We start from the raw sequence: 25,189 nt of genomic DNA on the forward strand, positions 1-25,189 counted from the left end.
CTAGTGGGTTTCTCACAGCAGAACCAACACAAACATACTACTTATGCTTCTGTCAGTTCTTGGAGATACCAGAAAGATTTCAGACAGTAAAATGGTTATTGCTATCAAAATGTTTGAATCATAACAGTTAGGCAAATGCTAATTTCTTTGGAAATTATTCATTCTCTTTTCAATTGTAAACATATTTTAAATTCAACAAAAGTGATAGATGTTTGCAAATCATATCACACAAGTGAAATAATCTATATATATTTTGGAAGTTTCTAATGTGAGACTGTTATAAAACTACCCTTCTGCATCAATTTGGTTCCAATTCTGAAAATAATAGAGGGCCATTAAAGAAAAAATTTCAACAGTGCTTGAAATGTCAATTTCAAAAGAGCTGCAGAATTTCTCATACTGGGGCCTGCCACTATTATTTTAATACAGGTGTTGTTCCACTAGTTATCTGCACGTTTCTAAAAAACGAAATAAAGACCAACCCTGCTCCCATATATAAGGTATTTTCCTTTCTTCTCCATTCCTTAAAAAAGTATTTGTTGAACAGTAATTGTCCTGAGAATTGGACCTATTGTTATATAGATAAAATAATTTGGGAATAGTATACAAATCCTATAGCCTCCAGCGGTTGCTTTTGATGTACAGTAATTTGTTTTCCAACTCCTCCTTTGCCAATCCAGAAGAACCTAGAGTGTGAAATCTTTGTTTTCTTCCTTTTGCTGTGGGACTACCTCTAACCCCCATAAGGCTGAAGTCAGAACAGTGTAACATCTGTTAAAATGCAGATCAGGTTTTTCATGCTCTAAGAAATGAGCAGTTATAAAGTAAGCATTATCTCATCAGTATTCTGTACAATCATCTTAGTATGAAGGAGAAAAATACAACAATATACCTAAGAAGAAGAGAAGATAAAAGACCATGTCTCGGAAGGGGGAAAATTGCTTCTCAGTTGAGCTTAAATGTAAGAAAAGAGAGAAAATAAACCGATAGCTTTCTCTTAGCGAGATATCTTTCATTCAGTTGAAGTATATACGTTTGTATGTCATCCAGTTTTAGTGTACCAGATGGAATATTTAGATGTAGAGAGAAGGCTTATGGGTGTTGTAGTCATGGAAGCTGAGTGCCAACTGTGAGACAGAACTGTCAAAGCTACTCAGAGAAACAGTGGTTAGGACTGCCTTGTGATAATTAAATCCACCACCATGGTATCACTTGTAAGTCTAGACACACTGAAGTTATTTTGATTCTTTTCTCTTTTTCCTCCATATAGATATCATTTTAAATCTGGAAGTTCTTTTATTTGTTTTTTTTCTATAAGATTTTTCTTCCTCTGTGTACTATCTCTCAAAGTCAAATTCTCTCTCATATGTATTCAAACCCTAAATTAATAATTTTACTTAATCGTCTTGTACTTAAGCTGCAGTTATAGTTTTCTAACTACTTTTCCTCCCTCCAGTTGCAATCAGTCAATGACATAAGTGTTTGCTGTGAAGATGTTGTCTTCTCAAACATTATTTTCATCATCCCATTTGCCAATTTAAGAACCTTCAAAAGTTTTGAATGGCATGACTAATCATGACAGGGAGAAATATTATGTTTTAAACACTTACAATTCTTCATTCCTCTCCTGTTGAGAAAGGTTGATCTTAAGGAAAATCTTTAAATATTTTCCCCAGAGCTGATCACTGCAGTAATTAGTGTAGATTAGAGAAGGAGAAACAGGACTAACACAACCCATAAGAGTTTCTCATTGGTCGTCCAGAGAGGCCTGGAACCCCATTATCTTTTTATCCCCCCCCTCCATCATCTAACTCTGCCTTTGCCTGTGGACAACACACTTTTCAAATAGCTCTAAACAGGAGGTAGGAAGTTGGAGGCTTGATGACATATGAATACCATGAAGGAATACCATGAAGAACACCTTCTAAACAAAGAGGTCCTGGAAGTAATCATTTGAGAATTTTTCTATGAGCATTAGTAGATATATCGCCACTGTTAGAGATATTTAAAAATAATTTAGAAAGTTTTGCTCTAGGATATATCATGTAATGCTCTTCCTTTCACACACAACTTGAGCTTGGTTCTTCCTATCTGCTCAAGAAACTGTAATTTTCTTCACATTACTCTTCACACATTTTAAACTTGGTCTTACTTGTATTTCTGCCTTGCTGGCAGCATGGCAGGAGATGACATACAGGCAGGGACTGAATGATAGCATAGCTGACTCAAAGAAACCCAGTAATATTCAGGCTATACTTGGAGATCCGTCATCAGAAATTTTGAATATCAGGTGCAATATCCAACTGTTCCTCTGATTAAATCATCATTGAGGAAAACCAACAGTACAATATACCACAATGACTAAGATGTTAGAGTTGTTACATGAGCATTTGGAGAATGACCTAATGGGAGCCTCATGGTTCTTGGTATACAACTTAAAAGTCAGAAGATGTGGAAAATGTACTGATGCATTCAAGATACTTGCTAGGCTTTACAATCTTGTCCTGTTCATCATAGTACTCCTTTTCACATCAGTGGGCACCAGATTTAGTGCATCTGCTCTTAGAAGAGAAAGTTGTAGGAGTAAAAGACAGTACAGAAAGCCAAGACTCACTGTCTCTATTCTACTGGTACCTATAACTCAGTAGTTTTCTTTTTTTTCTTTTCTTTTTTTTTTTTTTTTTTTGAGATGGAGTCTCGCTCTGCTGCCTGGGCTGGAGTGCAGTGGCCGGCTCTCAGCTCACTTCAGCTCACTGCAAGCTCCGCCTCCCAGTTTCCCACCATTCTCCTGCCTCAGCCTCCCGAGTAGCTGGGACTACAGGCGCCCGCCACCATGCCCGGCTAGTTTTTTGTATTTTTTAGTAGAGACGGGGTTTCACCGTGTTAGCCAGGATAGTCTCCATCTCCTGACCTCGTGATCCACCCGTCTCGGCCTCCCAAAGTGCTGGGATTACAGGCTTGAGCCACTGCGCTCGGCCAGTGGTTTTCAATTCTAACTGTATATTATGAAGTCTTGTCTGCTCATTAAGTAAAAATAATAATAATAATAATGCCTTAACCCTATCCCAACATAATTAAATCAGAATTTATAGGGATGTTGCCTGAGTAACCTCATCAGTGTTTTTAAGTCCTCCAGATCTTTATTAATGTGCAACTAGGACTGAGAATCACTGACTAGACTTGAAAGATCATCTGGCAATATTGAGAATTGCCTTAATTTGAATGAAACACAGAACTACAAGTTCCTATGGACAAAGAAAGTGTTCTACCTATATGAGATACCAGAGCCCTTAGTGGCCACATAACAAGGAGTTGAGGAGAACAGAACAAAGACGGAAGGGAAGTTGTGTAATTGGTCAATTTATTCACAAATATCATTAAGCGCACTTAGACTCAACCACAATTCTCTCTGTTGATAAAATTTTAGGAGAAAAATAAGAGAAGGAGTAACAGAAGGATACTTTTCTGTACCCAGAATATACTTCAGAGCACAGGCCTCAGGACAGATTTGAGGAGCTGAGAGCAAGCCAAGTATGAATTATCCTTGAAGTCAGAGTTTTAATAAATTAGGTTTTAGAGCTAGGCATGGGCAGATCCCAATTTCAAAATCAGATAAACTATTCACCCAGAGGCATACGACATTCTGGTTATATTGCTGAATAGGAAGTATTTTCAGTAAAAGAGAAATCCACAATTAATTTATTGCTATTATTTACCAAACTACCTTTTTGTTACAACACAATGTCACTTCAATCAAGGCCTTTCTTTTTTTTTCTTTCTTTTTTTTTTTTTTTCAGTTTTAGTAGTTTCTAAGCTATTTTGAATATTTTAATAATTTTGGTGATTCTTCTCTTTTCCCAATCTGTCTTTCCATGGCAGATTCATTAGATGTTTTTAATTTTGGTTTATCATTTGGCTTAATCCCTTAATTGACTTCTTTAGATGCCCAGTTTTCATCTTGATGTTTACTCAGCATTTATGTTTTCAGTTTACGCATTTCTCATGAGAGTAGCTTGGTGAGTTTTTTTATTGTCAAATTCATTGCCCAAATCATCTTTAAACTGAATATACTGCCTCTTTCATGACAGTTCCTAGCTCACTGTGCAGCTGAGCATTGTGAGAGAAGACAAGGGAGTCATTGAGACTGGTACTAATTAAAAGTTGTGGCTTTCATCTAGCACCCCAGATTTTTCTTCACTGCCCCTAGTATTCCCCACTCTACTCCTTTGTCAACTCTTCTACAACTCTATCATTCCGTTTAATCACTTTGACTGTGAGAGTTACTCAAACTTTCCTTGTTTTTGACAACTTTGAGAGTTTTGAGGAGTACTGGTCAGATCACTTACACTGGGATTTATCTGACTTTTCCTAATGATTCAACAGAAATCATGGATTTCAAGGGAGAAGAGTGTAGAAGGAAAATGCTATTCTCATCATACCCTTTCAAAAGTGCATGCTATCAAATAAGACATCACTATTGTTGTTAATCTTGGCCACGTGGTGTTCATTGAGTTTCTCCATTGTTAATGTACTCATCTTTTCCCCTCTTTTCCACACTCTACTCAGAAGTCACTATACACATCCCACCCATGAAGGGTGGGGTGTTATGCCCCACCTCTTTGAGGGAAGAGTATCTATATAAATTACTTGGAATTCTGCATGAAAGAGTTTGCAGTAAATCTTCCCATCACCACCTTGATTAAAGTATGATTGACAAATAAAAATTGTAAATACTCAAGCTATACAATGTGATGATTTCATATACATAAATATACACTGCAAAATGATTACCACAATCAAGCTAATTAACACATCCACTACTTCACATAATTACCTTTTTCTGTTTTGAGAACATTCAAGATCAGCTCCCCTAGCAAAGTACAAATATCTGATACAATATTATTAGCTATAGTCACTATGCTATACGTGAAATCTCCAACACTTACTGCAGTAGCTTTTTAATTGGCATTCTTTCCTTCACTCATCACTATCAATTCTGTGTTCCTTGCTTCCATACTACAGACACAGAGGTCATTTTGAAGCAGACATTCATTCTCTGTTTAAAACCTTTCAGTGGTCACCCACTAATAGAAATGTAAACTCTAAATCCTAAACTCAAGGTACAGAGCTGTGTACATAATACTATTCTCAACCAGTCAATTTCAACTTTGTTTCACATGGAATCATCAAGTTGCTTTGGTGCATGTAGATGCCTGATTTCTACTCTTGAGATCTCCAATCTATTAGTGAAACATGGCTTTAAAATATATTAGTACATATTACCTTTTTATTATTATAAAATATGTATTCTCACGCAAATTTTTTTAAAAGCCATCATCCCAATAATTATATTTACTTATAATATTATTCATACATTTCCTGGGTTTTTTTTCAGTTGATTATTTGGAGTCAGTGATTGCCTTTTGGTAATTCAGAAGTACTTGGGTACATGTTATAAGCATTTCAATTCCCTCTCATTTCTACATTTTCAGTAAAGTGTTTCCATGGTGCTGAAAAAATGTAATTACTTTATAATCAAGAAATGTATTTTAATGCTGTTACGGATCTCTAGAGCAATGAAAACTTCTAATCTAAAATATTCCCCAGATAAGCTATATTATGAAGTATCATCTGCATATGTTATTAATTTCTCTTCATAATCTCTAACCTCATTTGCCTATGCTAAATTATATTTATTATTGATTTGAATAATTATGGTAGAATATTCTCAAATTAGTTTCTTAAAACATGAGATAGAGATAAATTACAATTTATTTATGTATAAAGAAACAATTAAATTAGAGGACATTATTTAATATTTGAAAAAATTAGTTATTCATTATATTTTGAAAACATTTTATTTCTATATTAGCTATTTTTAAATTCAAATCTAGCAAGTGCAAAGTATTCACAAATCAAGTTTCACTACAAAAACCATTTATTTTATACTGTAAGAAAGACCAATATTTTCTTGAGCCAAATATAAGTATTCAAAATTCAAAGTATATTAGGAATAAGATGTTATTTTGGATATAATTTGATAATGCTATAATTTTATTTCTTTTGGGAAATTATATTTGGTATTACTGATTATTGAAGTAATATATTTTCATTGTCAAAATTTGCAAATTGAAAAGTGTAAGTTAGATAGTCTTTAGAGCCATATCGTCCACATTTGCTGTTATGAAGAACTGTCCTTGAAGAAAATGTATTATCTAAGTATATAGTAGTGAAGTGCGTGTTTGTGTGTGTGTGTGTGAGTATGTGTATAATCATAAAGTAAGGAAAGTTTCCAGAATCCAGAAGCCAAATATGAAAGAAAGCACAATAAGTGAGCTCAGAGTGGAGGAAGCAGACATAGACTGCATGAGTCATGTCAACTAAGACCTCTGCACTGGATTCTGGAGTATCCCATAGAAAAATGTTGATCAGATGACTGTATGCTCCTGGTTTCTCTCCCTAGAAAGGTTCACATAGACATAATTCTCAGGTGATTAGGTGAAAGCAGTAGATAAATGGCAGGGTCTTTCAATTTAACAAAAGGCAAAGGACGGAAAGGAAATGAACCAAGCAAATCTGAGCAGGTAGACAAACTGGGTCCAGCATACAATAAACTTCAGTATTAAAGAAAATGATCTCATAATGAAAGTCTCTGATGTAGGAAAGAATATCGGGTATCTAAACATAGGTTGATTGTATAAAATATATGATAAAGTACCTAATTGTGGTGCTAAATAAAAAGGCAGGCCTATAGTACTAGGAAATAACTTTAAGGTATATAACGCAAATATGTACAGATTATGAAGAAAATTTACAATTCCATCATCAATAGTTAAGAATTTCACACACTTCTATCAGGATAGATCATGTGGACAAAAATTTCAAGAAAGAAATTTAAGATTTTAATATCACAAAACCACACACTTGATCTGATGGACAATATTCCTCCATAGAAAATAGACATCAGCTCAGAAGTCTCTTACTGTCTTCTTACCATACAGCTACATGTACATCACCTTTACTGTCAAGCTCTATGTCCCCTCCTTTGTCTCAGATGTCTCTCCCTTGTATCTGAACCAATTTTCCCACTGTATTCTGTATTCCATCTCATTCCTATACCTTCCTCAATAGTAGAAGGGAAGTCTAAACGACAAAGGCAGGCTTAAAAAAAAAAAAAAAAGAGAGAAAGAGAACAAGAAACAGAATAGAAAAGGTAAATAGATTGCATGTTTGCATATTAATTTTTATATCCACTGTTCATATTCCTATTAGTGCTTATTTTCTGAAATAATACTAATGCTGGAACCAAATTACCCATTGAAAATAGTGAACACACAAGATTGAGCTCCTCCTGTAAAATTTGTTTATGGTCTATTTCACATTTGCCAAAAGTTAGCTAAAAAGAATACTTTGCATGCTCTTGAGAAGGTCACTAGCAAAAGAAGCAAATAGAGACAGGATGACTTTAATTCACTTGCTTTCCATTTTGAATACTATTATTTTTAGAAAAAGTAAATATTCCATATTTTTCTTATCTTTAGATAATTAAGTTATTTAATCTTTCTTTTTTTGAAGTAAAAGACAAAAATATAAAATAAAAATTTTATTTATCAACATAAGCTCTATCAAGATCATGACTTATTTTTTTATTTTTTTTCTTTTTGAGACAGGTTTCACTCTGTTGCCCAGGCTGGATGGAGTACAGTGCCACGATCATGGCTTACTGTAGCCTCAGTCTCCTAGGTTCAAGCAATCCTTTCACCTTATCCCCTAGAATAGCTGGTATTACAGTCACGAGCCACCATGCCTGTCTAATTAAAAAAAAAAAAAATTGTAGGGACAGAGTCTTACTATGTTGCCCAGGCTGGTATTGAACTCCTGGCTTCAGGTGATCTTTCTGCCTCAGCCTCCCAAAGTGTTGGGATTATAGGCATGAGCCACTGTGTCCAGCAAAGATCAAGACATTTTTTTTAAGTCATGATACCAGTCATTTAGTCCATCTTGTATCTATTCAAACTGAGAACTCAAAATTTTATACATAAAATTTCTGACCTTAGGAATTTTCTATACTACAATCAACCATGGATTAAGATTCTAATAGAAGGCAATTGGATTCTGTGAATCAGTATTTCCAAAAATGTAAAATAATAGATAAATCAAAAGTCATTTATATTTGTCTTAAAGCCATTAATTAATTAATTAGTCAATCTAACCTTTATTCAATACTTACTGTTGTTAAGTACTGTTATAAGTACCGGAAATACATATTTAAATGAGAGCCAGTATAGATCAATTATGTTTTGAATTTGGCTATTAGTAATGGATGTTTGAGACATGAATGTTTGAAAACACACAAATATCTATTCTCTCATAAATGAGAAGTCCAGGGGAAGGGTGATGTTGCAGCTACACAAAGTGATCATGTACTCTTGTTCCTTCTGTTTCTTTTCTCTGCCCAATGTGATTTTCATTTTCAAGTTTACCTCATGGACCACAATGACCAAGATCTGTAGCTTCAGTTACTACAATCTTGCTCCAAGGAGTAGAAAATCAGAAAGAGAAGGGAAATTTAAAAGGTACCCCATCTTTCAACACACATTTCCAGAAGTTCCATATGGCACTTTCTGCAAATCAATCACATAGCCATATGGATTTGAAATGGTTTGCATTCCACGGGTTTCCAGCAGTCATTATCTCAAAAAATAAAATCATAATTCTATTAATGAATAGACAAGGAAAAATGTATGTTGTATGATTGTAGGCAGTCAAGCCATCTGAATCTCACAGTTTCTTCCTGCCTTCAGATATATAAGGTCTTGTAAAATAGATGAATAGACACTTAAATAAAGATCCATGATAGGTATAGTATTTAGGAGTAGTTAGGTCTTTTCTTTTACATTGTGGGTCATAATAGATGGAGTGGTCAAGTTATACTGGAAAACCCATAAGCAGAATAATTTGCATATATTTTAATTAATGAAGTTGGTTTCAAAAATCTCCAATATATTGCAAAAATCCCCAAAGGAGATAAAGAAATTAGACTAATAGTTTGATAAAAGGTATTTTATTTGTACTATCTCATTTAATTATCACACAACTCTATGAAGTAAGGGATATTATTTCAACTTCCCTGATAGGGATATTGTTTCAGAAATGGAAAGAAAAATACATATTCAGGACTATGTTGCTAGTAATAAATATTAGTAGTATTGAAATCTAGATTTTTCTCTGAGATTCTATTATTTTTAATATACCATAAGCTGCCAAAAGTCTCCAAATCCAAGATGGAGAATTGGAAAATAACTTTCTTAGTCTTTTTAAAATAATACAGTTAAAACTTATTTTTCAGGGATTCTCCTAATGGTATATTCTTTCATCCAACTAACACTCCAAGAGCTTGGACTTCAAATATCTCTTCACATAAACATCACCCTTCCCTAAATCTTTTATCTCAATGTTTTTTGGCTTTCTAGTATCTCTTGAACAAACTTTTTGTGTTTTGAGAATTGCTTGCTTTGGGAGTTCTACCTCCCCTAGCTTTTTCTCTTTGATGTATAAATAGGCATAGGCCAAGAAGTGCGTGTTCTCACTCTCTCTTGCAGCTGTGGCACAGGACCATAACTCAGTATTTCAACAATTGCACTTGCCTGGGTGAAGCTTTATCTGGCAGTAATTCGCATGGGTAAGTACACTCTGTGTAGGGTCTATTCATTGGCAAGATGGCAAAATTGGTAGTGGATTTCTGGGAGTAATAGTGGTTAAAATTTTTACTGTGGTTATAGAACTGATAGCAATGCATCAGAGTCTTGGTGACAGTTACACTGAGTTCCTGGCAGTTCAACACAGTAGAGGTAGCTGTAGTCTCTATCGTGTTTTTCTCAAGCCAGTTCCTGGAGTGTTTTGGGACACTGTTCCTGAAACTTGAATGTTGAACCACCTTTTTAGCAATTTTGTTAACTTTTCAACATATTTCTGATCAACTCTTTTTGTGTTATAAAACTAAAGATTTCTTTTAATCGAGAATTATGTATAATTCATTTAATATCACAAAGAAAAGCAAAATTGCTATAATGGAAAGGTAAATTTGCTGGAGAGAAAACACTGGGCCTGGAGTAGCATATTAGGTCTCTCACTAGTTTTGTAACCAGAAAAACAGATATAGTTTTTTTTTTTTCTGTTTAATCTATGAATAGGCATAATATTTATTAAGATTCTATCTTTTTAATTTTTTTCTCCCCAAAGAAGAGATTCAGTGAAATTGAGTAATGTATTGCTTAAGATCACAGAGCTCCATGATAGTGGTGGTTAAATCCTAGCTTTACTCTCTGCCTTTGTGACCTTGAGTCAATCACCTAAACTCTCTCTGTCTCAGTTTCCTCATCCAGAAATTGCATAGTAATAGTACTTACATGATGGGGTTCTTTGGAGGTTTAAATTAGTTTTCCTTCTAAGTCTACAAGGCTTATACATTGATACTGAGACCGCTTTGTTACGTGATTATACGTTACCTAAAATTATTGTTGTTGTTACTGCTTGTATGATGATATTGGTAGAACTTTATGAAAATACAGATTCTAGGGCCTCAACTTAGACCAACTATGTCAGAAATTCCAAGGGTTACACTTGTACATTTATATTTACAATAATTATAGCTACTGATTGATTCTGGAGCACAACTAGGGGTCATTATTAATGCCAGCCAAGTGACAGAAGCTCTGTATTTTCACACCTTGGGTAAAACATGCATTAATATGTTAAGTCGAATAGGCAAAAATTTATGGTAATAATACAGAAACAGCATGATGTAATTGAACCCCTAGAGGAAGTTCAAGAGACATTTCCTAGTTTCTGGCTCTTACACCAACTCACTTGCTAACATTGGACCCTTCACATAATTTCTTAGTCCTTTAGTTTCCTGAACCAAAAACCAAGGAATGTTATCGAGATGATCCATAATGTTTTTATACTGAGAAATATTGATAGTATTTAGGAGGATATATATCTATATATAGACACACACACATAAATACATACATGTGCATGCATAAACACACCCACCCCCCACCCCCATACCCACAATATACACACACACATACATATATATATAAAATATATGTTATATATCTATATATGTGTATGTATATGTATATGTATATGTATATATGGCTTCAGTCTCTGGCTTTGTGACCTTGAGCCAGTCACATACACACTGTCTCTCTGTTTCCTCATTGAGAAATTGCAGAGTAATGGTACTTACATGATGGAGTTCTTTGGAAGTTTAAATGAGTTATTCTGGCTAAAGGGCTTAGACATTGCTGGCACTTAGCTAGTCAATGTCTAAGCCCTTTAGACTATGTGTGTCTGTGTGTGTGTGTGTGTGTGTATATATATGCATGCATGTGTGTGTATATATATACTATATATATATATATACTATGTGTGTGTATATATATACTATATATATATATACTATGTGTGTGTATATATATATGATGACACATGTCATCAGGATAGACATAACAGAGTGTTCAAAAATAAATCAGCAATAAATAAAATAAATAAACAAATAATAAATAAAAATAAATAAAAAAAAATATACACACATATATATGCATATATATATGCACAAACACACACATACATGCAAAGAACAGGATGGTTCAAGAATCAGAAAGACCTTATTAAACCATGTTTTAGTGCTTGACTTTGAGCAAGCATCTTAATCACCTCAGCCCCTCCCTTTGTAAAATAGAATCATGAGAAACTTAGCTACAATAGTAAGTTAAGATACATAAAAAATAAGGAGTTTTTAAATATTTGTGTTCTTTTCACAATTTTATTATTGTTTAAAGTAGATCCCACACTGTATTTAATCACTTTTATGTAAGTAAATACTTAAACCTTGATGAAAATACAAAAGGAATGCATGGCAATAGTAGAATTTCAGAGGAATCATGAGAAAACATATTGAAAATATATTTTACATCTTGAAAACGTATTTAACATCTTGATATGTATAAAAACCTTAACCAAAAATACATTGTAGTTGATGATTTGCAAATTTTTCATTTCTGTTATACATTGGGTGTTACTGAATACTTTCACCCTCTACCCAATATCTTTGTTTATTTTATGCCACTTTGGAAGTAATATACTTTTTTAAGAATTGGATGATATGATGGCTAACACAAGAAAACACTGAAAGGTCAAAGGCAGTAAAGTATGTTTTTTTTTACTTTTCTTTTTTTTTTCTAAGCAGAAATAAAAATGACTTTATCCTTCTGCAATGTTTCACTTTCATGCTTTTTATATTGGCTCAGTCAGGAAATACATCTCATTCACATTGATCATTAGAGCACATGCCATCAGGATAGACATAGCAGAGTGTCAAAAAATAAATCAGCTAGATACTGATGAACATCAAGAAGTAATGCTCTCTGAGTTGCCTACATTCTGTAACCCATATATTTATGTCAACTTGAAGGAAAATATATGGGCAATAAGTGAACATTAATGTAACAATGTTTGAGAAAAGAAAATGGTAACTATGGTTTTCTTTTTTTTTTTTTTTTTTTTTTGAGAGGGAGTCTCGCTCTGTCGCCCGGGCTGGAGTGCAGTGGCCGGATCTCCGCTCACTGCAAGCTCCACCTCCCAGGTTCACTCCATTCTCCTGCCTCAGCCTCCCAAGTAGCTGGGACTACAGGCGCCCGCCACCTCGCCTGGCTAGTTTTTTGTATTTTTTAGTAGAGACGGGGTTTCACTGTGTTAGCCAGGATGGTCTCGATCTCCTGACCTCGTGATCCACCCGTCTCGGCCTCCCAAAGTGCTGGGATTACAGGCTTGAGCCACCGCGCCCGGCCACTATGGTTTGGTTTTCATATAAGAAATTTAGTAGATGTTCATTTTTAAAAGAGATAATTTTTCTACTTAATGTCTATAGCTGTTTATATACTATCTGTCCTCTGAGTATGCAATTATCATCTTTTTATTTATAAATATTCTCACCTATAGTATTTACATATAATGTTCTATAGAATGTTCACCACAAGCATTATTGCCAGAAGATTTTTAACTGGGATAGCCTGAGTCCTTATACTTTTTCAACTAGCTATTCTTGACTCTTTGCATTTTATTATAATTAAAATATATTATATTATCTATTGTTAATTCGTTAATTTCTATTTTTATTCTTTCCTTTTATGATTCATTACTCTTTTTTCAAGCTCAAATGTTTCCACATTAATGTAATTGGGGTTAACTTGCTAAAACTATCTTTTTTTTTTGTAGGCATCTATTCTTTGTTAAGATTGCCTGCCTCTTGAAATAGGTAAGACAAATCTATAAAACATCAGATATTTCTGCAATAATCAGGGATTGCTTGTTTTTATTACATGCTTTCATAAAACATGAAATAATTATTTCACCAGAAATAATTATTTGTCCACTATAACTTCAGAATGAATGAATAAAAATATGAAACTCTTTACAAACTATAAATTCCCACACAAATTATCATTTGTATAACTGTTTAATCACTTGATATTCTGGGGTATACACCTCTACATATATTTTTCATAATATTCCCAGTGGACAACCTCTCTCTCCTCACTGTTTTACTATATCTGTTGAAAGCAGGGATAAAATAGTTGATTTTATTTTCAAGTTGGAAAAATGTGGCCTAAAGAATCCGTATAATAGAGAAGGCAAAAGTACTTAAATACTATTTGGTTTCTCATTTATTTCAAAGACATTTATCTTTTAATTGGAAAATGAAGAAATGATTATAATAAACGATTAAATCTCAACAAATAAGAAAAGATAAAATTTTACCTGGCTCTGGGTAAAGAGAAGATTCATTACCTTTAGATAACTACTACTTAGTATACTACAAGAATTTGTGTTCTGAGGATATCCTGCCCCCACCTATACCCCTTGTCCTCCTGATTCATGCTAATTTTTCAAGACTGAACCTATGCGTTACATCTTCGGTGAAGCATTATTTCTACTTCCTTTGCACTTACCCACCCTGTATTTCATACCTATATCATCTATAGAATTTAACACACTAAAATTGCAATGCTGGATTTCTGCAAAATCTTAAATTTTAAGTTATGTGAGGGCAAGAATTGTGTTTTACTAATCTTAGCATCACTGCTGATAGCACAGTGGCGATATCTTGAAAAATGGTTTTAAAATGCGTTAATCATAAAATTATTTTTATAAATATTTAAGAAATCATGAAAGGTGCCAGAGGCACTGAAACATTTTCATCAGTTGCTTTCAAATCATGTTCCTCAGTGTCTTACCGGTCCCTCAGCTGTTTCTGATGTGAGTGTAAGTAGGGAGCTGAGAGGCCAGCTGCTAACCTCTACTCTTTGTGCAAAATCCAGGCTTTCCCCTCCCTTGACACATTGACCAGGGTGGCTTCACCCATGTCTGATTTATATTTTATGGTCTGCATAACATTTTATTTTAAGAAATTAGTTTTTCACTAGAAAAATCAGATCTGAAGTTCCAGGTTAAGGTGATTGAATGACTCTATTTCAAAAACTGGGAATGTTATGTTCTATAACTGCACTGTTTAGTATGGTAACCAATACCTATGTATATCTACTTAAATTTAAATTAATTGCAATTAAATAAAATTTAAAATTCAATTTTTTAGTCACATGGTCCCATTTTTTTCATTTTACAGTGCTTTCATTTTTAATTATTATGAATACATAATAGCTGTACATATTTATGGGGTACACTGATATTTTGATAAAGCATACAATGTGCAATGATCAAATCAGGACAATTGTATTAGGAATATTTAAGTTTACCTCTTTTAGCTATTTTGAAATGTACAATAAATTATTGTTAACTCTAATTGCCCTACTGTGCTACCAGACATTAGGTATTCTTCCTTCTAGTTAACTGTATTTTGTTAGCTAATCATCAGATCCCTATCTCCACCTCAAGGCCTGCCTGGCTTCACCATTCAAGTGCACAATAACTACAGAAGTATAGTATCATTTTGAACACCACACAACATAATATTTCCATCATCACAAAGTTCTGTTGGACAGCTATTTTTTTCTAAAACAAATTAATGCCAATTATGGTAAAATCTTAGAATAATTTGAGAGAGGAAACAAGGGTAAATTATTAAGAAAGTACATGAGTTTGATTTTTCAGATTCCACAGCATAAGTAAAATTATGCAGCATTTTTCTTTCTGTACTTGGCATATTTCACTTAGCATGATGTCTTCCAGTTTAATCCACACTGTTGCAGAGAACAGGATTCCTTCCTTCCCTCCCTCCCTCCCTTCTTTCTTTCTTTCTTTCTCTTCCTTCCTTCCTTCCTTCCTTCCTTCCTTCCTCCTTCCTTCCTTCTTTCTTTCTTTCTTTCTCTCTCTCTCTCTTCTTTCTCTCTCTCTCTCTTCTTTCTCTCTCTCTCTCTCTCTCTCTTTCTTTCTCTCTCTCTCTCTCTTTCTTTCTTTCTTTTTTGGTCTTCTTTTTTTTAACAGCTGAATAATAATTATTGTGGAGAATAGTACAGTGGTTCCTAGACGTTGGGAGGCAGGGGATATGAGAGATGCACAACTTTTAGTTAAAGAATTAATAAATTCTGGAGACCTAATAGACAGTAAAGTAACTATAGTTAATTAATAATAATGTATATGTGAGAATAGGGCTTATCTTCTCTGATCTCTTCTAAGAGAATAGATTGGGAGTGTTCTATCACACACACGGTGTGGTAACTCTGAAGTGATAGATCTATGTTAATTAGTTTGATTGTGGTAATCACTTTACAAGGTATGTGTGTATATATATCTCAAAACATCTTGTTGTACATCTTAAATATTTATACTTTTTGTTTGTCAATCGTCTCAATAAAGCTGGAAGCAAAAGTGCATAAAATGCTCACTTGACTTGTGTTAAAAGACCTGTTCCATGATATTTTTCTAATGGTTTTTAACTTATTTTGTAGGATAGAAGAATAGCAAACTAAAAGTCAGAAACCTGGAGGGAGAATCCATTTCTTATTATATCTATAATATGTAAGCCATATATCTATAACATGTAAACAAAAAATATATGAAACACAGGTAAAATTTATATAGTATAATATCTATCTCTAGCAGTCTTGGTAGTAACAATTACATGGTAATGATTAAATGATAGGATTGATAATGAATACTTAAAGTATTAATGTTGTAGATCATTTTTAAATGCCTTTTTTATAACTCTAATTCCGGAATTGCTTATATAGCTGCTTTCCAAATAGGGCAAACGTTCGGCTTCCATACTGAGCCACTACAAAAAAAATGTGGCATAGTGAAGGGAATAGGAGCAGAGGCTTTGGGGCCCAAATATCAAAGCCTGAATCCTGGCTTCAGAACAAGGACTGTGGCTTTCTCAAAAATAGGGTCATTTGTCCTACCTTGATCTATCATTCTTAATCAACTATATTTCCATTGCATTTTTGCTGTTATACAAAACCAAACATCTTTCTGTGTTACTGGAGAAGCTATTTTTATATACCTGCAGAGTTTTGGACAACAAACTAATATATCCTGGTCTTGGTATTTCCTAGACTAATGTCCAAATTTCATTTCTGATAAATAAAAAGTATTTAAAATACTTTTTAACTTTTGAAACCATTACTTCTATCTTTAGTATTGCAGTCCAATTGTGAAAATCCAATAAATTCATTTTTCCCATGTGACTCCCCTAGCATGTATTTGTGTGGATTTTCAATGAAACAGATTTTCAAATCATTTAATATATTGGATATATACCTTTGAAAGGATCAGAACAAAAACCATTATGGGATGCCGATAAAAGAAATCATTCTAAACTAGCCTCATGTCCGTTTTGCAAGGAGTGTATATAAAGTAACAACTATAGAAATAATATCTAAGATATAATTTCTCCATCATGGCTTTTTCAAAATTTTTCATAGTATCTTTGTGTAAAACCTCAAGAAATATGCACTGAGTTCAGTGAAAGGTTTTTAGTTTGTTAAGCAAACACGCTGAAGGAGTGCCAATTAAGCAATTTAATAGAATAGTTTTTTTTTTTGTATAATAAAAGATTGTACTTTTAAGCCTCTTTCCCAAACTGCATTATATAACACACAAATGGATATGAAATCAGGAAGTTGAGAGTTAGCCTCTGATACCTAACATCATAGGCTTTCACCTTCATTTAATTTTTTGGGGGATGAAAACAGATAGCTTTCTTATTACATCTATAGATACAAAAATTACTGGATCAGAAGAATTAATGGATGATAGAACTGGGGTTTAAAAAGCATGAAAATCTAAGAAGTGCACTCTACAGAAATGAAAGTTAAGACATGATTCATGTTCATAAACTTCACTACAAAAGAATAGTTAAGAAAATAAAGTCAAATACTACATTTTCTCACTGATAAGTGAAAGTGAAATAATGTATATACTTGGAAGAAGAGACACTGGAGACTTGGAAAAGGGGAGAGTGCAAGAGGGATGATGAATGAGAAATTAATGAGTACAATGTACATTATTCATGTGGTTGCACTAAAAGTCCAGACTTCACCACTAAGCAATATATCCATGTAACAAAGCTGAACTTGTACTCTTTAAAAATATTTATTTATTTATTCACTTTTTAAAAGTAAGAGGGGACTCTTCTTCTATAGCTATTTGTGTAGAGTTATACCTCAGGAAATTTGATAACCATGAAAACATCATTTAAAATATTACAGTAATTTATTAATTCATTAATAGTAGTACACTAGAAACATGCAATTGTAGTCTGCATTGATGAGATGTATTGAGCTCAGTTTTTGAGTTCTTATTTCGGGGAAAGCATTGAAAATATATAAGATTAATCTAAAGAGTTTGGTAGGATCAGAGTAATATCATAAAAAGAAAGGTTGATAAAATTATGAGGTTTAGTGCTGAGAAGAGAAGCCCTGCCATGGTCACAGACCTGTCTATACACACTTCAAAGACTGCCTTAGTTGTTTTTATTTGTTTATCTACCACTCATTAGCGAAATCTAGACCAAATGTGAGAGAGTTACATGGAAATATATATGCCTGACTATAAGAGTTCCTTTCTTACACTCAGGACTGGCTAAAAATATAAATAGTACCTCAATTCCCTGTTCATGAAGATGTCCAAGGTAATTCAGGATGTTGAAGGGGATAATCATTATCAGATGAAATGTGTCACTAAATGCTAAATTAGGGTACAGAACAAGCCAGAAAAAAACCTGTACACTGGAACACCTCAAGACCACATGAATCATGTCTGCAATTTGGCAGCTGAATTAAAACTTTAAGCCATAATTAAATTACTATTATAAGATAACAAGGATGGCAATGCTACAGACTGTCAGAAAGTACAAAATATAGTAGGGCAAGATAAGGGTGCTAACTCTTGCTAAATGTTAGTCTGAAGTACTAGTGGTAGGCATCTGATACATTAGATCTCATGTGACCAGTGTAAATCGTCAAAAGCAAAACCAAAAACCTCTCAAATCAACTATGCTATCTACATGAAGGTATACTAGATAAATCATCAGGAAGAGTAATAATTAAAATGCCCTCCAAAAACTTGCATAAAATATATAGCAGGTAAGAAAGGTAAATTATAAAAACCAAAATGAGTCCCCTCCCTGATGTTTCAAGTATACGATGATTTTAACATAACCTCTCTTGATGCCTACCACATTGCATTCTTATTCGGCTTTTCTGTGTTTGGAGTCACACGTTTCTAATGCTGTGTGTTCTCTCTAACAGGATCAAATGGTCTATGAAAAGATTATTGGCTTGTATTTGTATTATAGTTACTAATTCTGTTTCTACTATCTTACTAATAATCAGCGAGTACTCATAACTTGTTGTGCTTCCTTGGCATATAACATTCTCTCTGTCTTGAGCTTCCTATCTGTAAACTTACAGGGCTAGGCTGGCTGGATTTTAAGTATAGCACATTTACCGTCTGAAATTATTTCATTCTTTACCACCAAAGTCCAAACAGAACCTACTTTCTCTGGGGAGTTTTGATGACAGATGGCCTCTACTTTTTATCTACTATTTGCAACATCAGAGAGCGTATACTAGTCTCTCTTCATCCTGTTATGCATAGGAATCATAGCTTTTCATAGGTACTTACCAGAAAGCCTTTAGTCAGAAATTCTTCTGTTTTGCTTTCCAATAATTCAATACATCTGAAATCCACAGGAAAAAAAAATGGCCCTTTTCAACTTAGCTTTTGCTTTTTGGCTTTTGCTGGAGCTAAATAAATAAAATTCAAAGGCTAACACTGTAGCCTGGGTACTACCCTGGCTTGATGGCAGTTTTGCCTTATCAGAAAATACCCAGAATGAGTTTCCCACATGATTGCATTGCGTTTTCAATTTCCCACCTGTTTCGTAGGACATGTGTAAAACATATTTTGCTTCTGCTATCTCCAGTTTTAACATTTTCCCATTTCCTATGTTTAAGCTCATAGAATTTTAAGTAGCCAATCCTTTTTCTTAATGAATATTTTAAAATAATTTGAATATTTAAAATATAGCAAAATAGTTGAAAGAAAAGCTTTTTTTAACCATAAAAACAAGAACATGTTTCACAGACTTCACACTTGTTCCTTTTTTTTACTTGCTGTAGTCTAAAATGACTTTTGGGCATAGACATAAACCTAGCTACCAGCTGTCCAAATTTCTTTCCCTAAATTGCCTAAATTGAGCTGTTGTTTGGTGTCATGAGGCTAACTTCTGCTAATATTTAGTATTCTGCAGCAGTAATTTTCTAAATATTTTCTGAAGAGATTAGAAGTTAATGTAACATTGAAAAAATCTAATATGCCCAAAGAAGTAACTTGTATACATATTGGTCTAAGTGCAATTAAGAGATAGAAACCTCACCAAAATTTCAACAGAAGAAGCTTAATATAAAGAATTATTAAACTATGCTAGGTGTGCAGAAAAAGAGTTAACTTAACAGACTTGAAATGACTATTCCTAGAAAGCCTTGGTTCCAAGGTTGGACTTTGTTTGATTTCTGGGAATTTGGATTCTAGAATGGTTTCAACCACTCCCTGATAAAAAGTGGCTCACTGTGCCTAATCTGTTTATGAAAATTATATGTTTAATGTGGAACACCTGTGTTCTTTCAGGAGTCTAGAATTTTGGTATATACTAGGTCAGAGGGTACCTATGTGACCAACCTCCAATAAAAGCCCTGGCCACTGCATCTCTGATGATCTCCACTAATAGATAATCTCTCACATATAGTTGTCAGTATTTGATGCTGAAAAAAATGGAGTTCTTTGTGACTTGACTTGGAGAAGACTCTTATTACCTGGAACCTCATTCAATACAACTTTTACTTTTGCAGATTTTTCTTTGTACCCTTTCCCTGTATTAAATTATAGCCATTAATAAGAATACATGCTGAGACTTGTTATTCCTAGCCAATCATGGAAAATGGGGATGGAAGTAAGGACCACTGACATACAAGGTTACTATAAAAACATAAAGAGAACTCTGAAGGATGCTTTAAGGTAGAGAGAAAGTCATTCAGAAAGGACAAATTGAGAAGGGAGGTCCCATTTCAGGGCCTTGTTGAAGAAGATATATTTGTAACCAAATGAGTGGCAAAAAATGTTGCTTTGTTGCCCAGGCTAGATCTGGTCCATAGTCACTGCGCAAGCAGGAAATAGCCTTCCACAACAAAGGCAAGACACATTTGTGTGCAGACAAACAAAGAAGTCAGTGAGCCACCACCTGTAGGAGGTTTGGAGCTCTTAGTTTGCATTGGGAAGGCCAAGTGAAGCAAATCTGTGAGTCATAGTCAAGCTGAGGCTGGTGTGTAGGCACACGGATGCGGTCCAGGCACTACAGGCACATGTCTTAGATCACGTAATGTCTGCATAAGGAGGGCCATGACAAGGTGTTGTCAGGGTCAGGGCCAAGGAAGCAAGGTCACTGAAGGATTTGTAGTTTGGGGGAATTCCCTTCCACCCTCTTCACTGACACACACAATGATGATATTCTATGTAGCAGGAGCAAAGCGAGCAAAAGTAGCCCTTTGGATCCAGGAAGATAAACTCTCTCTCCTTCTTGCAGTGCCCTGCCAGTATCTTCCAGTGACAAAATATCATATCTATTGTAAAGGAGAAATACTTTGAGAGTGCATTTCATGATCTCAAATCAAATATTTAAGGGTACATTTGGATGTGAGAAACAATGAATTGATGATAACTGGCTGGCACATTTAAGGAAAGCATCTAAGAGACTACTAAATAATTTCCTTCTCTTTTGAGTATTTTCAATTGCCAGAATATAAATCAAATAAAATGATACTATAGTTATTCCATTCCTCTCAAATAAGTAAAAATAAAATATATGTATATTTTCTCTTAGCTCTGGGCATATAAAAGACCTTAGTATATACCGTTCTGAAAGTTCTCACCATTTTCCCAACCGTAACAGGTCTTTGACTTGTTCTTATATTTTTTAAATGGTAAATAAAACTGCAGAGTAATGAATATACAGGTAATTTGAATTCTAGGATTGTCAGAATGCTAGTCTTTCCTTGTTTTTCTGTCTATAGTAAACTAGCACTGAGTGAATATATAATAACACAACTAATTTGGGATACATTGAAAAAAGTGCCACTTAATTTTTTAATATGTATTTTGCTTGTTTACTATTCATATTTTACTCAATTTGAGCAATACAATTAGATTTCAGTATTTTTTTTCTCTTCATTTTGTTCTCCCAGGCTACACTAAATATTTAAATTAGAAAAGTGTTATTGATTTTCTCTTATTTTATCACGAATATGTTCCTGGTCTTATTAGGTCGGTGAATTTATTTCTTAATGGAACTTACATTTTCAACTTAAATTACTTTGTAGTACAACCTAATGTCCCATGCAATGATGTTATACCTGTATTTGTGTCAAATCTAATTATGAAGACTTGATTTGTGTAATGTGAAAGAAATTATTTCCACTTTCTCTACCATGCAAACAGATCAATTTTCTCATTAGCCATTTCCATCAGTTCTGATTGCTTTAAGCTCACGGTTTTCATATTACTTTGTTTCCTAGTCAGATTTGGTCCTTACTTCATGTGTGAATAGATTGACTACACTTTAGGATATTTTATTTATGTTGACAAATGAGCTATATAAGTCAGTAATCATGATTTTTTCATTATTTTCTTTATCTTTTATATTGTGTCGTGATATTCTTTCCGCAGTTTCCAGTAGATATATGCTTATTTCCTTTTCCTTTTTATTTATGTTATCAGAATTTAGAAAAGAACAAATAAGGAGATAAACCGCAAAGTAGGAGACAATAGAAGATGAGGAAGTGGGAGGTATAATTCATCTTAGGAGCAAAGCTTTGGATAAAAGACTCTAGGGATACTTATTTAGGCTCTATGCTCTGACAAAAGAAGTTATGTGGTGGTGCATAATTTTCCCACAGATCTTTTGTTCTTTGATGTGTTTGATGCACAAATAAAAATGTGAGTTGAAAGTTTGCAGAGAGGAGTTTGAATGTTTACAAAGGGGGCTGTAAAATGAATATGCTGATGTGTGTGAAGTCAAACATGCAGTAGATAATGGGAACTATTAGGAAGATAGGCTCAGAAAAGGAGTTTTTAGAATGCCAGATGCTTTTGTGAATGCCAGGTTTTGTTTATTGTCTGTATATAACAACCATTCACCAAGTGCATATTCAAAGCGTTTTCTAATAAAATGTTCTCTGATGGGAAGGTTGATTCTGTTTGATCAGTAAAAAAATTGAAGTAATATTTACATGATGATACAAAATAGAAGTGGAAACTGGTGGCCTCTTGCTTTATAGTTTGAATCTTCAAGACAGTGGTACTCAAGATAGTAACAAAATATATCTTACCTTCTTTGTAGTTTCATGAGAACGACTGTGTAATTTTCATGTAACACTTTTTTTTAAGTCTCTCTCTTTGTGTATATATAGAATTTGTATAACCCAGACTTCAAAAATTTGAAAGATAAGAACAAAATATGTCCCGTTTAAAGTTCTCCAGTAACTTTCAGAATTGCCGTTCTACACTCTCCTTCAAGAAAACACTTCAGTTTCCCAGTGATGAATCAGGATCATGGTAAGATCATTTTGCTGACACTGATACATATCTGAGGACAGCACAGAGTAGTGTGTGGTAATGTTTCACAAATGTTTGTTCTATGAAAAAACAAATGAGTAAAAAAAAAAAAAAGAGTAATTTTACTATTTCCACCTAACTCAGGTGGTATGGTTGATAAATGACAATGTTCCACTTTTTCAGAGCCTGATTTTCAGGAGCAAATCTAAATTTAAATAAAAACAAGTCTAAATTTTTACTGTGACTTAGTTACTGCTGCCAGATAGACTTCAGAACCTAGATTCCTGCCTATTACGACTGAACTGTGACTTAGGCAAGACTTCTGTACTCCACTGGGGAAAGTCAAAAACCAATCTTGGGCTTCAGGCAGATGCAAGCGAGGGAGAAACAGACTATCGACTTTATTGGAACTGGATTGTCTTTTGGACCAAAGAAGGTCTCATCTTTATCTGTAGTAGATAACCAAGTATGGAGCCTTGGATCCCAAAGTTCGTCCAGGACACTGAGATATATTTTAGTCTCATCAGAGGTATAGGGTTGTATTTAGAGTGATCATGTCATTTGTTATTCAAACCGAGACTACTGAGAATGAAGTGGCACTGTTGATACTGATATTGGAAAATAGGTGAAAACCAGAACCCTTGCATAGGGATGCATAAGGATGGATCTCTTGAATAGGGACCATAAATAGGGATCTCTGGTAACACCATTCATGGTAAAACTTTTCCTCTGGTTCAAGTTTCCCACAGGCTCTATTGTGAAAGTAATAACAACTTCACTATCCTTCTTCTTTTTTTTTTTTGAGATGGAGTCTCGCTCTGTTGCCCAGGCTGGAGTACAGCGATGTGATCTCGGCTCACTGCAACCTCCGCCTCCCAGGTTCAAGCAATTGTCCTGCCTCAGCCTCCTGTGTAGCTGGGACTACAGGTGCCAGCCACCACACATGGCTAAGTTTTGTATTTTTAGTAGAGACAGGGTTTCACCATGTTGGTCAGCCTGGTCTCGAATTCCCGACCTTAGATAATACACCCGCCTCAGCCTCCCAAAGTGCCCAAAGTGTGAGCCACTGCACCTGGCTAACAACTTCATTCTTTTTAAGACTATCTATTTCATGTCAACAGGGCCAAGAAGTTGTTGATTTCTGATGACATGGTTCTGTTTCTGTTTCAAACAAATTTTGCATAATCATCAATAGATTCTTTTGTTTTATTCTCTTTGTACAGGCTTTAATAGGCTTTGTCTGTTTGCTTCACAAAATTTTCCCAAATCCTTAGGACTAAGCACTCTAAATAGCTACTGTTAGTGAAATATGTCATGTATACTATACATTGGCATTATAATTATACTTTCCCTCCTATTCAAAGTACTATTTTCTTTCATTTGTATGGGAGAGGGAGGTTGTCTTACACTGTTTTTTGCATTTTTCCCTGGAAGACTTCTCTTCCAAATATTATATTTCTCCCCCACCATGAAGGATGTTTTTCTTCATTCCACTCACGTATATGAAGGACTGATACATGCCAACTCCACCTTGGTGAGACTGTGCCATACAAACAGGGCTTCAGGGAAAGACAGTAGTGATATCAGAGTATGGCTCAGTCTCTTTTCTGGGCTCATAAATTTCTTCTAATTATGGTACAACAACGCAAAACTTCAGGGTGGTGTTAGCTTTTACTGAAAATTTAGAATAAACAAAAATGAATTAGAGTGTGTGTTTAAGCCATATATTGTATTTATTACCCCTTATCTACACTTGGAAAAAGTCAATTGGAAGTCAGAAAAATTCAGATAGGAATATTTCTTGTGTTCATTTTTAGTGAGGTATGTATGTGTTGGGACAATGTGAGGTGGAGAAAGGCAGGAGACATTGAACATAAAGCAAAGATGAAAGAAAGGTAGTAGAAAACATATATCCTTTAGTTAAGAGTTAATGCATAAAGTATTAATGTTAAAGGATGCAACCTTAGGCTAAAACACTTATACATAACAAATTTCTGTGTTTCTCCTCCTCTTTGGAAGGCATATCAAATACCAGCAGATCAAAATGCTA

This window comes from Trachypithecus francoisi, unplaced genomic scaffold (genome assembly GCF_009764315.1).
Source record: "Trachypithecus francoisi isolate TF-2019V2 unplaced genomic scaffold, Tfra_2.0 Lachesis_group15, whole genome shotgun sequence".
In the NCBI taxonomy this organism is placed as follows: Eukaryota; Metazoa; Chordata; class Mammalia; order Primates; family Cercopithecidae; genus Trachypithecus; species Trachypithecus francoisi.